This window comes from Myotis lucifugus, unplaced genomic scaffold (genome assembly GCF_000147115.1).
Source record: "Myotis lucifugus unplaced genomic scaffold, Myoluc2.0 scaffold_510, whole genome shotgun sequence".
NCBI lineage: Eukaryota > Metazoa > Chordata > Mammalia > Chiroptera > Vespertilionidae > Myotis > Myotis lucifugus.
The window spans coordinates 592,166-602,386 of NW_005871558.1; positions in this window are offsets into that span (position 1 = coordinate 592,166).

The following is a 10,221-nucleotide window of genomic DNA, read 5'->3' on the forward strand; positions in this document are numbered from 1 at the left end:
TTATTTAATAATTACTCCATCTTTCCTACAGACAAAACTTCATTTCTCTGCGAGTGCTCCTATCTAACCTATTAAGTGCTTCCATAACTCCGTTTCATTGCCTTTAAAATGGAATAATAGTATCACCCACCTATGGCGCGCTGTGATAATGCAATGGCCGATGGTAAATGATGAATGCAAGGTGCCAGGACAGGCCTGCACCCGGCAAGCACTCAAGCAGCTTAAATATCATTCGGATTATCACTCCCTAGAGGCAGGGACTGGGAGCCGCGCTAATCAAGTCTTAGCCTCATAACTGGACTAATCTCTTTTTTCTTTGTTATCTGTATTTGGTTTACTGTGCACTGTTAACTTTGGAACAGCACTCTGGTTAGAATAAGATTTTCTTGTTTTGCCTAAATACACACACACACACATTCATATAAATGTATATTATATGCATATGTGTGTATATATGTATGTATATATATGTGTGTGTATGTACACACACACACACACACACCCACACACATGAGATTGAGAGAAAGTATAAAACATCCAATCTATCAAATCCCGATGACTCTACTTGTAAAATGCATCCAGAATCTGCCTCCTTCATACCACTACCACCGTCCCCATGGGCCGCCTCTGCCCTCTGCCTGGCCACTCAGGGCCTCCCACAGGCTCCCCCTGCCTCATGCTCCCCTTCAGCCCCTCCCAACTCCGTCTTTTCGCCTATAAATGCAAGGCCCTCTCCTCGGTTCTCCAGATTGCCCTGGGTTCGCCATAGCAATCCCTCTGCTGTTTTCAAATAAACCCGTTTTGCTGGTAAAAAAACAAAACAAAACACCTGGCTCTTTTATTTTTTAAGGTCAGCGCATCCTTATCATGTGTTTTCATTTAGCACAGGGCTGGGCACATAATAAATTTCAAAGTAACCCCAGCAAGGCCTCTCTCCTGCTGGGCTGTGGACGGAGAGGGTTTTAGATAAATGATGGAGCGAGTAGGACTGAGCGTGTGGAAGTCACGTCTGGTGTCAGAGGCGGTGGACTCCGGGGCCTGGGACGGGCCGTAGGAGCTCCCCTGTGATTTTGTTACATAAGGTCATTCGGAGAAGGGTGGGATGACCCGGAAGGACTTGGCTCTCCAAGTCCCCTGTGTTGGACTTGCCGATGTCATCCAGGTTGAACAGGCCTCATAAGCGCCCATTGGGTGCTCCAGGCCATTGGATGGTGCTGGAGCCACAGGGGACCGGCAGGGAGGAGGGGCCCCGCCTGTTTCAGGGCCTGCAGCGTTCTGCAGCGGAGGGCATGGCCCAGAGCCCGGCCTCAGAGGCGGTCAGCGAGTATTTGCCAAATGCAGCAGGTGGCCACCAAGTGAATGGAGTGTTCACACATGGGGGTGCCAGGGCCTCCGACCGCACCACTGAGGCGGTCCGGATGCTGGTGTGTCTGTGAGTCTTGGTCGCAGACGCTCAGGAGAAGCCTAGATGCAGGCTCTGTCTCAGCCAGGGCTTGCGTTGAATTGACCTTGAACAGTCCTTCAGCCAGGGGCTTGCTGTGAGTGTGACCTTGAGCAAGCCCTTCAGTCCATCTGGGTCGGCACCATTGGCCTTCGTTAGGATGTGGCCTTGTTTCCTGGGCAAGTTCGGGTGTGGCAGGACCTGTGTGAGGCGTTTTTACATAAGCATCTCACGCAGCTCCCCAAGGCCCCGAGGGGTAGGCAGCAGTGCTCCCATTCCGCAGATTAGGAAACTGATGCTCAGAGGGGCTCCCTGACTCCCCAGTCCACACGGCTGCAAATGGCAGAGCGGGGATTCAGGCTTGAGTCCACCACAGGCTTTTACACTAACGGACCCGATGGCCAATAAGAATAAAATGATGAACAGAAAAAGGTCAGGCTTTGGCATCTCCCAGGACCAGAGCAACCACCTCCTCATCGAACCCCTTGAGGAAGCATCGCTTTACTGCTGGGCTGGTCCTAACCTCTTTGATCTCACAGCCCGTGGAGAATACCCACCTTATCTTTTCCTGATTTATTCAGAGTCGTTTCAGACTGACTCTAAAATGGTCCCAAACTCAGCCTGCCCACGGGTGTTTATGCCCCTGTGTATTCCATTCCCCTCCTCTCAAGTGTGGGGGGGACCTGGGACTTGCTTCTCAGCAGAGATGATGGCCTGTCACTTCTGTGTTGTGTTATATAAGATTGCAACTTCAACCCTGGCTGGTTTGGCTCAGTGGATAGAGCATTGGCCTGCGGACTAAGGGATTCTAGATTTGATTCTGGTCGGGGGCACATGCTGGGGTTGTGGGCTCAGCCCCAGTGGGGCGTGTGCGGGAGGCAGCTGATCAATGACTCTCTCTCATCATTGATGTTTTTATCTCTCTCTCCCTCTCCCTCCTCTCTGAAATCAATAAAAAATAAAGTTAAAAAGAAGAGTGGCTGTCATTTAAAAAATAAAAGATTGTAACTTGGGTCTTGTGTGCACACCCTCTCCAATGCCTTCATAGCTGGCGTGCTTTCATGAAGCACATGGTCATGCCCAGGAGGCCCACAGGGAGAAGAGCAGAGGGCAGCCCTGCAAAGCCAGCCCCTGTGAGCTCGGGGGCAGCTACTTCCCCAGTCGACCCTCAGATGAAACCCCAACCCTGGCCGACACCTTGACGGTGGCCCGAGGCAGAGGACTCGGCCACGCCCCACCGATCGCAGGTGAACGGAGACAATTCAGATGTGCGGTTTTAAGCCTCTACCATTTGGGTGTCCCCACAGCAGCAGAGTCCTAACACTCTCGCTTGGTTGCAGCTCCTGGAAGGCAGGGATGGTGTCTACTTGTCTTTGAAGTCCTAGTGCCAGCACAGGGTCTAGACATCTCTGTGGCTTCCCTGAGCGGGTCTGTCCCCACCCCCCCTGCCCCCCCAACACATCCTCCACATTGCTCCAGAGAGATTGCTCTGAAATGCTAGTTTGTGTCACGCTCTGCTTCAAACTCCCTGGTGACTCCCTATCACTTTTAATAAAAAGCTGAACTATTTAACACAGCAATCGAGGAACTTCATCACATGTCCCCAGACTGCTACCCCGGGCCCTTCTCCCCACTGCTCACCTACTCCCACTGCTCGCTCCAACCACACCACCTGCCCACTCACTCCTCCCCCTGCTCCTCCAGGGGTCAGAGCACTTGCCCACACGGTGTCCCTGCCTGGGAGAATCTTTCTTCTTTGCCCAGTGAGCTCCTGCTTGTACTTTAAGACCCAGCTCGACCATCACCCTCTCCTGAAGTCTTCCCACCTCCTCCCCGAGCCCAAGGGCAGCCACCGGGCCTCCTTGGTACTCCACGTGCTATTATACCGCGTAGGACGCTGTTGTGATTCTTTGTAACCTCGGCTTCCCTCTGGTCTGTGAGTTCTCTGAAGACTTCTGTCCCTCTCCTATTGTTATGGGTTCACTCAGCGAGATAGACCACCGACTCAGAATTTAAATTTAAGAGCCTTTATTAAGCTGGCCAGCTGACTACAGTTACAGCACCCTGTTGAAGCAGAGGCTGAACTGCAGCAGCGACTTCCATGGCCAGCGACTACAGTTACAGCACCCTGCCAAAGCAGAGGCTGAACTGCAGTGCCGACTACAGGAGTTACATTTTATTATTAAATTCTGTGGAGGCCTAGAGAAAAATGTGTCTTTCAAATTCTGGGCCCCCCAATATGGAGGAAACTCTCTTTATTTATACTTTTTCCAGTCTTTTGTCTCCCAAATTTGGAATGAGACTTCCGGGCCTTCTGAGAAAGAAGGCCTGCGTGCTGGGAAGGGGCCATGAGACCATATCTCAAGGCCTGGCCTGATGTCAGTGCCTTCCTTTCTATGTGTTTTAGGAACAGACAGCGCAGCATGACCCGTCTGGCCAAAGCGCCAGATATGCAGCCCAGCACACTATCCTTTTTCATATTCCTCTTCAGTCCTTCTCTTTTCCCTGTCTTTGCCTGAAAAACCAGGGTGGGTTAACGAGTAGATGACCGGCATTCATAACAACACCCACGGCGGAAACAAGGTGCCCGTGGGCTGAGTGGAGCTAAGCAGGCCGCGTTGGTGGACACACAGGACAAGCGCTGCAGACACCTGAAATGCTGCTGCGTGTGGTTTGCAAACACCAGAGATAAAATCTCATGTTGCTAATACTGTCCCTCATTGTAAGGGACAGGAGCAATGGAGGCCGCACTTCCTCTTTCTGCTGGAGACAGAGTCTGTTTGTGTTAGAGCGTTGCAGGCTGACCTTTCCCGAGGCTTTGTCCTTAAAGACCCGGATGGGAAGGTTACACTTCCTCTCTGTTCTCAGAATATCCAACGACGGGGCGGGTTTGACTCAACGGCCCTCTCGGCTCTCCTGGACTTGCTGATGGAGACCACTCAAACCCAAGGCTGGCTCCATCCGAACCTCAAAGCACATGTCTGTGAACTTCATGCAACTTACATGTCCCTGGTGCTCTTCCTCGCTACTTCCTTTTGCCCCAGGGGGAGCACAGATGTCAGCCAGTCCGTGTACCCCGAGAAGGGGACCTGGGAAGGGTGTGGACCTGAGGCTGCTCCTCACCGCTTCACCCGCTAAGCTTCACAACAAGAGCCGCCCTTTGGCACCAACAGGCCCTGCAAACAAGAGGAGACAGCTCCCTGGGGAAGGGGTGTCTGTGCTGCAAACCCAAAGAGCCAACATCTCAAACTGACGACTTGGTTGAAATCGAAACACAGTCCTGACCCCACATTTCAACATGAGTGTGTAAGTTGGCCAAGTTCATGTTTAACATGAAAGGCAGGGTCGCATCCTTTCAGTCCACTTCTTACCAGCTCAGGGTTGTTTCCAGACCATGAAAACATAGGATATATAAACACCACTGGCTCAGACCATGGCCGGGCCACGGCTTTCGGGTCTCCGCGCTTGAGTCTGCTTTGCAGTAGAGCCAATCCAACTGTGCAGAACCCGTTGTTTGAACAGCTGAAAAGTCTATTTGAAACTAGATCATTGTCTCCGTGTCCACATGTAACTGGAACCCTGTCTACCTGTGGGTGTCTTATGCTTTGTTGCAGGAATATTTCCAATCAGATCAGTGTGTTTTCCCACTCCAGCCCCTCCCACCCCCTCGCCCCCACCCATACCCTCTGGATTTAGGAGAGAAAAAGTCTGCTAGCTGCCCTTGCCTGCGTTGGAGTCATTGATCATTCACCGAACATTTGTGTAGTCCCTTCTCCACAGCAGGCACTGCAGGTGCCAGTGGGCATGAGGCGTTAGCATTCTCTGCCTCAGTGAGAAAGAAACAAGAGGAAGCAGATTACAGCAGGTGTGGTAGGAGCGTGTTTGGGAAACATTTGATAAGTGGGTGAACAAATGCACATCTATCATCACGGGGAAGCCCCAGTCCATGGGCTGTGTCCGGGAAGACAGCAGCGAGGACAGGGGAGGTGGGTGTCAAATGGACTTGGTCCTCTGCATCTCAGTCTGGAATCATACCATTTGCTCTTTGCATTTTGCTCTTCCAGATTCTGTCCCGTATTTATTAGTAGCGGCAGAGGGAAGCAAGACTCTGTGTGTGTTAAAATAAATAAGGCTATCTCTTTTTTAAAAATAGTGTTTTTAGCCCTGGCTGGTTTGGCTCAGTGGGTAGAGTGTCAGCCTGTGGACCGAAGGGTCCCAGTTTGATTCTGGTCAAGGGCACATGCCTGGGTTGTGGGCTCGATCCCCAGTAGGGGGCGTGTAGAAGGCAGCCGATCAATGCTTCTCTCTCATCATTGATGTTTCTATCTCTCTTTCTCCTTCTCCCTTCCTCTCTGAATTCAATAAAAAATATATTTTTAAAAATAGTGTTTTTAAAAGATTAAGGAATTAATCATGAATATTTATGTGTGGGGCAAGGTATAGGTGGCTGGGGGCTGTGGGGTTGTTCATAGAAGTGCCACAGTTGCTCACATGATCCAAGGGCAGACACAGGACCTGCCGGCCTCCTGGGAATGGGCTCTGGGAGCCGCCAGCCAGCCAGGGATCCCCTGCCTTTCTCTCTCCATGGCCTGCACCAAGCGCTGTGGCTTGTTGTTGTCTAGACAGGCCCATTCCTCACTACTCCCTCCACTCACCCAGACATCCTCTGCTCCTTACTGGCTTCTCCTTCACAGCGCTCACCCTGCTGCATGGCCCCAGGTTCACCACGTGGCCTTTCTGCTCAGTTCTTGTGACCTCACGTTTCCACGCAGGTCCTTCCCCAGCCTGTGGGTAGCTCTGGAGCCTGGCCTAGTTAGCTGCGGCCCCGAGTGGTCCTCTGATTCCCAGCATTTCTAAAGGGAACTGGGCAAAGATTCGCTTGGAGGGGCCGGCGGCTGCGAACAGGCATCCCTATGTAGTTTTACGGATGGGGGCATAGCCATCTTGATGGCACCAGATTTCAGAGTTTCAAAGACAGACTGCTCGGTAGCAATCCAGGCCCCTCCACCTCTGCTGGTGCCGTCCCGTCACCAGGAGATCAGACCAGCAGGGGGAGAAAGGGTCTCAGGGCTCTAAAAAAGCTCATTCTAGAAGCAACTATTTATTGAGCGCCTGCTGTGCGTAAGGCAGAGTCTTAGATCCATTAACTCTTGGATCTCTTCGGTATGAGATGATAGGGTGTGGGAGCCTACTTTTTAAAAGCGTCCATTTTTTTGGAGTGCTTAGGGCATTAACACGTTTTCATTAAGAACATGATGGAGCCCTAGCTGATTTGGCTCAATGGATAGGGCATTGGCCTGTGGACCAAAGGGTCCCGGGTCCGATTCCGGTCAAGGGCATGTACCTCAGTTGCAGGCTCCTCCCTGGCTCTGCCCCTAGTCAGGGCGCGTGCAGGAGGCAACCAATTGATGTGTTCCTCTCACATCGACATTTCTCTCTGTTTTTCTTTCTCTCTCCCACTCTCTCTAAAAATTAATGGGAAAATATCCTTGGGTGAGGATTAAAAAAGAAGAATAGTATGGAAGCAGTATTATAATGATTGCCATTAAGAGCTCAAAACTGAGGCAGGGAGGTTTTCAGCTGCCTTGCATTTCTTTTTCTTGTTGAATTGCCCTGACTAGGATGTCCAGTGCATTGCTGACCGGAAGTGGCCACAGCAGATATTCTTACCTTGTTCCCGCTCATAGGGGGCCAGTGTCCAGCCCTCCACCATTCAGTCGTATGTGAGCTGTCGGTCTCTTCATGGATGTCCTTTATTAAGTTGAGGAAGTTGCTTTCTGTGCTTAGCTTCATAGCTATGGTTTTAACAATTCCATTTTAAACGTGGGAAAACGAAAAGCCTGAAGAGTTAGGCAAACGTTCCCTCCAGTTGTAGGGAACCAGGACAGAATATGGAGAAACAGCGAGGAGCACAGATTCTGGCCTCTCGCTTCCCAGGTTCAGATCCAGGCCTCGCCACTCACCTGCTGGGGGTTACTCAGCGCTTTGCGCTTCCGTTTCCCAGCGTAAAATGGGGGCAACAACAGCATCTGCCTCAGTAGGTTGTTGTGAGGTCTGACATGTATAAATATTTATAATATGCCTAGAACAGTGCCTGGATAATAAAAAGTGCTATATAATATTTTCCTTCTTATGTTCACTTAAAATTCATGAAAGACAACTAGATTCTGCTTCAGGAAGCAAGCCAACCATGCTGGCTTCCAGCTGTGGGTTTTGCTCCATCTTTCGCCCACCCCTGCCATTCGTGGTGGCACAGTGAGAGTTTCAGGCTGGTAGAATCACCACCTAGCTCTACCTCCAGCCCAACCGCGGCAGGAATCCCGTGTGTATGTGGCACCTGACTGGCTGCCGGCTGCCTTGTGAGTGAGAATTCTTCAGGCTGATTGTACACGCAGGAAGCCCGGATTTCTCAGTCCCGGGGAAGGCCAGTGATGTCTGTGGGTGACAGTGAGCTTTCCCAGGGCTGGGAAGCTCCGTTTCCGTGTTCACTACATGCACGGATAGGTCCTCCAGTTGCTTCAACCATGACACCTGACATGGTGCTTGCATCTTCTAGAATACTCCGAAATAAACTCCACGGAGATTCCTGAGGACGGCGGCTCCTCTTTCTTGCCACTAGGGAACTGATTTAGGGACAGGGATAGGGTTGGCTTTTCTGCTTACAGCGGCCCAGATCCTGAGTCAACACCTGAATACACACTGGGCTCTTTTTACTGAGCCCAATGGGGGGTGAGAGAGGAATGAGGCTCCGTCCTTTCCTGGCGCGTTACAAGGACTGCCCTGTGTCTGATTCCCAGGAATCCTTAGTTGGGAGACCTCTTGGTTTTAGATCGAACATGAGTCTCTTCCTGACTGGGCAGCAGGTTGCTTTGCTCAGGTAAACAGTATCGCTCCATAAACAAGCCAGAGGGGAGACTGCTACCAGCAAAGTTAACATTTCCGTTTAAATTCCAGCTCCTGGGAATATCCAGGCTGATTCAACCTTTAGATGTTTTAATCTCCGGAGCCTGGCAACTCTGTTTTCCCTTTTCACTAAATGCTATAGTTGAGGACTTAGAGAATTATGCAAAACACACTTGCAGTACCAGAGTTTAAAGGGGTAGGATCCCCAGTAGTATGGGCTGATGCACCTTTACCCCCCCCCCCTTTTTGTGCTGATTAGGGGTGGCGGGGGGTCTTAAAAATGAGCTACAGGATCCTGAGCAAAGGGTCTCAGGTTTTCTTTGTCCCAGGACTATCTTTTTCAAAAAAATAATTTTGAGAATTAAGTGAAAACATATGCCAAGGTCACATCTGCCGTGTGCATGTACTAACAGATAAACGTGCAAGGCAAAAGCCTGTTTATACCACTAGCAACTGCACTGCAAAACCATCAACAGCTCACAGCCCAACCCAGCTTCCAAAATGTTGGTGTGATGCGTTTAAAATGTGCAACTCTGCAAGGAGGTGCCCACAAAGTCTCTTCTGTGATTTGCATATTCGTGTACAAGAACACAAACCGTTTACATGGGATTTTAGCCCGTTTTAAATGCTCAAAAAAAAAAGGTCCCCATGATTTGCTTTGCTTAAAATGCACACTCAAAACTTTATTAAAAACATTTTTCAAAAAGAGTTTCATAAAGCTAGACACCAGCAGGGCTTTACCGAGGGGTGGAAAATGGATCGTATATCTTTAACCCGCAGAAGTTAAAAGGCTTTTTTTTTTTTTTTTGTTAGCTAACAATGGAAACTTTTTTTTTAAAAAGTGTTTCCCTCCCTCGGTCTTGCCAAGCAATAGAAAAAAAAAAAAAGAAAAAAAAGAAAAACTTGTTCCGCTGAGTTCAACCCCAGACAGGCTCACAACTTCCTTCCTGCTTTCCTCCCCCAACCCCCGCCTTTCACCCTCCTCCCTCCTCACCGCACCCCCCGCCCAAGTTTTTTTTTTTTTTTTTTAATCTCACATTGAACAAACACAAGTCGCCGGGGAGCAGACGCAGACGGGCACTCCTCCTGCGCTTGGAAGGGCCGCGCAGGGCCGGCCGCGGTCGCCGCCGCGGGATCGCCGGCCCGGGGCCAGCAGCGTTTCCTCCGCCGCTCGGTCCGCTTTTGTCTGCGCCGCTCGGGGAGGCGGTCACGTCTGAGCTTTTCCACTTTTCAGGCCATCTTGTGCCTGGGCCGTGTCGTCTGCACAGGACCCGGGGATCGGAGACACTGTAGGTAAGTTTGGCGGCTTTTTCATCGCTCCCGCTCCGGGACCCCTTTCCCCTCCCTCCCGGCTCCGGGGCGAACACGAGCGGCCCGGGTTCTGGAAAAGCGCAGCGAGAGGGGCTGGGGAGGCCGGAAAGGGGGTGGATCCTGCAAGCTGGCGCGGAGTCTGGGTGCGGGGAGAGCGGGGAGAGCCGGGAGGGAGCTGTCGGCGTTTCCCTGCTCGCCTCCCAGGCCGCGGGCTCCGCGCCCCTCCCCGGCGCGCCAGGCGCCCCCCGCTCGGGCGGCCGGCGGCTCGCGGCGACGGCGAGGCGGCCTGGGATGCGAGAAGCCCTGCACTTGGGCGCGCTGCCCCGGGGTTTCGACCTCGGGCCCGGGAGGTTTGCAGAGCGGGGGTTCCCGGCGGCTGCGGCCACGCACGCCCTGGTGTCTCCGGGTGAGCGCGCGTCCAGAGGCGCGAGAGCCGCGTCCTCCCACGGGGCGCGCGGGCACAGCGGCTCTTCGCGGGGGGCGGCGAGCATTGGTTCGGACCGGGCGAGCAGCTCTCGCTGCCGGACGGGCGCAGGCGCGCCCACACCCACAAAACTCACTGTCGG